General features: G+C 41.0%; 1 pseudogene; it reads right to left on the bottom strand.

Moving 5' to 3' along the window:
• Positions 1-335: 335 nt before the first annotated feature.
• Positions 336-1498, bottom strand: LOC116476754 (RNA-binding motif protein, X chromosome-like; annotated as a pseudogene).
• Between the last annotated feature and the right edge of the window lie 2948 nt (positions 1499-4446).

Raw genomic sequence — 4446 nt, 5'->3', positions numbered from 1 at the left:
TAAGAATTGCTTGCCTCATTTACTGGGAAAAATCTGATAAGAAGTGGCTTTTAGGGACACTTTTACTTGGAAAGTTACAACACTAGTACAACAAGTCTTAACACATTTAACATTTGCTTGTTGAAAAGCAATATCATAAAGTAAAATAAAATTAAACAATGTTTTACTTTTTTCCTCACAAGAACATAAAAATTATGGAAGGAAACTTAACAGGGAATTTAAAAAAGGGAACACAATTTTTCCTTTTAGTAGTCCTTGGGTAGTTATGACAGAATAGTTTCCACTTTTCGTTTGTTTCTTTGAACGGGGATTTTGTTCCAAAGTTTTGTTTGTTTCTAGTATCTGCTTCTGCCTCCCCCCTATCAGATTGGCTTCATCCATGGCCACCACCTTGGTGCTCCGTGGCTTGAACTGCTGTAGGAATCACGTGGAGGAGGGTACCCCCTTTCCACAGTAGGAGGAAGCCCTCTTTCTTGTCTGCCAACCCGATCACGACCACTTGAGTAGAGATCACTTCAGCTGCTGAGTAACTGTCTGACTTCCACCATATCCATCACGTGAGCTGCTGTAATCATCATAGCGATTGCTTCCACCATAAGCTGGCAGGGGCCCTCGTGTAGGTGGAGCACTACGTGAGTTACCATAACTCTCATATGAATCTCTGTAGGAACCTCCACTTGGATGATCTGAATAGTCACGATCACGACCATATCCCTCTCTATTGCCATAGCCTCTTGATGGATAGTCATCACGTGAACTAGAATGACCATAATCACGGTAAGTATAATCTCGTGGTGGTGGTGTATAATCTCTTGTATCACGAGAACTTGGGTAATCTCTGCTGGAATAGCTGTCTTTAGTAGAATACACATCATCTTTTGGGGACAAATAAATATCTCTGTGAGAGGGCAGCGGTTCCCTTCCAGGTGGACCTCCATAACTGTCTCTTCGACGTGATACAGGAGCTCTTCCTCCCATTCCACTGCTGCTGTGAACTGGTCCTGAAAGTGCAGATCTCTTAGGACGAGGACCCCCACTTCTTAATGGGGGTCCTTTTTTTTTACTGGGAGTAATCCGCTGGAAGAACTCATGTTAAAATTCATGGAATATCCACCATCATCCATGTGTCCTCCCCATGAGGGAGGTCTCCTGGCTCCTCCACTTCCTCCTCTTTCACCTCTAAGACCTCTTGGAGGGCCTCTACTTCTTGGAGGTGGAGGCGGTCCACGTCTACCACTTTCAAATGATGGTTTGGTGGTTTGTTCTACCTTGATGGCTTTTCCATCTAGTGACCTTCCATACATGTCTCTGGCTGCATCCTTATCGTCTCCTGGGCTTTCAAAGGTGACAAAAGCAAATCCTCTTTATCTGTTCGTTTCATCAACGGTACGTCCACTATTCGTCCATGTTTGCCAAATACTACTTAAAGAGCTTTCTCACTTGTTTCCGTATTAAGCCCACAAATGAAGAGCTTTCCTGGGCGATCTGCTTCAACCATTTTTTGTTTGTTTGTTTTTGTTTGTTGGTGAGTCAGAGAGGTGACAATGGATTCAAGCTTCAGCGAGCTCGCAGACATGGGCTTCCTAGCAGCTCAGCACCAGTGGTGGCTGCCCGGTCTGAGGACCGAACTGTGAAGTAGCTAGCACTACTGCACAACCAAAACAATTTCTTCTTTGCCTATTCTTCTGTAGATAGACTTCTGGGTTATTTCAAGTTTAGGCTATTATAAATAAAGCTCTTATGAGTACTATAATACAAAACTTTTTGTGAATGTTTGTAAATGTTTATTTTAGGCATATAACTAAGACTGGAATTGCTTGGTAGATACATATTTATCTTTATGATAATTGTTAGACCAATTTCTAAAATTGGCTTAACATTGTAAAGTTCCACTCACAATGCATGAAGATTCAAATTACTCTATCTCCTTGATTACTTTTTGTGGCCAATCTTTTTTTTTAATTTGGCCATTCTGGTGGGTGTGTAATGGCATCTCATTTTGGTTTTATTTATTTTTTTTGAAAAGCTTATGTTTTTAATTTTTGTGAAGTTGGATTTATTATTTTTTGTGTGAGAAGGAAAGTGACTTTTGTGTCTTAACTAAAACACTTTTGCCTACTCCAAGGTCATGAAAATACTCTCTACGTTTTCTTCTAGGATCTTTATACTCTCTACATTTTCACATTTAGGTCTGTGACACAGATTTAATTACTCATTTATGTGCTGTGAGGTAGGGGTTAAGGTTAATTTTTATAAGTTTCAAACATATTAATAGTATGATGAGCCCCCAAGTACCCATCACTCTGCTTTGATAATTATCATGGCCAATATTGTTTGATATAGTCTCCTCACCTACTTTCCTTAACTCAAACTGATTAGTAAGAAAATTTCTTATATCATAGTTTTCATCATTACTATTTCAGTATATATCTCTAAGAGATAAGGAGTGTTTAAAAAACAATGCAACCACAATACTCCTATTATAGCTAAGCAAGTAACCATAATTCCTCAATATCATCAAATATAGAATGATTTTCCACATTTTCCCAGTTGTCTTATAAAAAATTATTTTATTTTATTTTATTTTTTTGAGATAGAGTTAAACTCTTGTTGCCCAGGCTGTAGTGCAATGGTGTGATCTCGGCTCACTGCAACTTTCGCCTCCTGATTCAAGCAATTCTCCTGCTTCAGCCTCCCAAGTAGCTGGGATTACAGGCATGTGCCACCATACCAAGCTAATTTTATTGTATTTTTTAGTAGAGATGTGGTTTCACTATGTTGGTCAGGTTGGTCTCGAACTCCTGACCTCAGGTGATCCACCCACCTTGGCCTCCCAAAGTGCTGGGATTACAGATATGAGCCACCGCTCCTGGCTAAAAATTAGTTTATTTTTAAAAATAAACTACGATTCAAGTGATTTCTTTGTACTGATTTGGTTGCAAAGTCTTGCAAGTATACTTTAATTTAATAAATATACTTCTACACTTTACAAATTATTTGTTGAAGAAATGTTGACATTTTTTCCCCTATAGTTTCCTACACTCCAGATTTTGCTGTTTGAATCTCTTTGGTGTGATTTAAAATGTTCTCTCTCTCCTGCAATTACTGTGAACTGATGATTAAATCAACACTCCCCAAGGGGCTCAAAGACACTTCCAAATGGCTCAGGACCTATGAATTCACTGGCTAGGAGAAATGGCAACAAGTTTGATCTCTTCCAAATTAATGTTTCCAATTTCTCTTCTTCCTTTCTGACAGAGTACAAAGGGAGAAATCGTCTCATTCTGAGTAGCGCCATTCTTCCCCTGTTGACCTCCTGGGTCAAGTGGGTCAAATATTCCTTCCTGTGCAGAGGTCCCTTGGTGCAGTGGAGCCCTCTCTGCTCCACAGTGGGGCATAATTTGGTATACTCACTCACCTGGATTAGGAACCTGAGCTACCTCTTCCTTCAGGTACAGAGATCTTGGTGCAGTGACACCCCCTCTACTCCATGTCTGGATGTATCTCTAGGCATTCAGCACACCCACTGTTTAGGTGTTTAGGCCACCTCTCCTTTCCTGGGTGGAACACTTGGGGAAGCAGAAGTTTCTCCACTCCATACTCAGGCACAACTCTGGGTGCTGGGTGGCTGCCTCCTGGACTTTCCTTTGGAGCCAGTGCTTACACCTGCCACTGGGGGATGAATAGGTGGGCCTACCCAATTTGGTGGGCGAACCTTGGTCTCTCCTGGAACTGAGCAGGGAGCTCAGACCACTGTGCATTCCACAGGATGGTCTATTGCCTGAGGCAACAGGGAGCGTCTTATGACAAACAAAGATCAAGCATATACCCATTTACCTCAGCTGCACCTGACTGTTACCCATAAGCATCACCCCCAGACTGAGGATGAACCGCACAACCCAAAATATAATTTGCTGACATAAGCACACAGCAGTGGGGAACTAGATTAGCTTCCTGAGGCCTCTGCTACACGAGCCACACAGGAGGCAGAGAGCCTGCTCATCTCTCCAGTACATTGCTAGTACAGCCAGCATTTAAGAAAGCTACTGTACAAAAGCTATCTATAACTAAGGAAACTACACGGAGTCTTTGCCACTGGAAGCACCCAGAACCAAAGCCAAAGGACTCAATACAACAAAAATTGTAGTCAAATCCTTGAGAGAGAGAAAAATATCTCATCCCAATGAAAGTAAATTCAAAAATAAGAAGAGATAGCTTACCCAGATGAGAAGGAACCAGAACAGTTCTGAAAGTATTTAAAGATAGTGTTATAACACCCCCAGAGGACCACACTAACTCTTTAGCAACGGATCTTAACCAAAATAAAATTTTTGAAATGCCAGATAAAAAATTCAAAATATTGATTTTAAAAACATCCAATGAAGAGAAAGTTGAAAACACACACACACAGAGACACACACACAAACACCCACACACGCACACACA

The sequence above is a fragment of the Hylobates moloch genome, unplaced genomic scaffold (assembly GCF_009828535.3).
Source record: "Hylobates moloch isolate HMO894 unplaced genomic scaffold, HMol_V3 SCAFFOLD_11, whole genome shotgun sequence".
In the NCBI taxonomy this organism is placed as follows: Eukaryota; Metazoa; Chordata; class Mammalia; order Primates; family Hylobatidae; genus Hylobates; species Hylobates moloch.
Note: the sequence above shows the minus strand (reverse complement) of the source record. Positions and strands in the feature narration are given on the sequence as shown.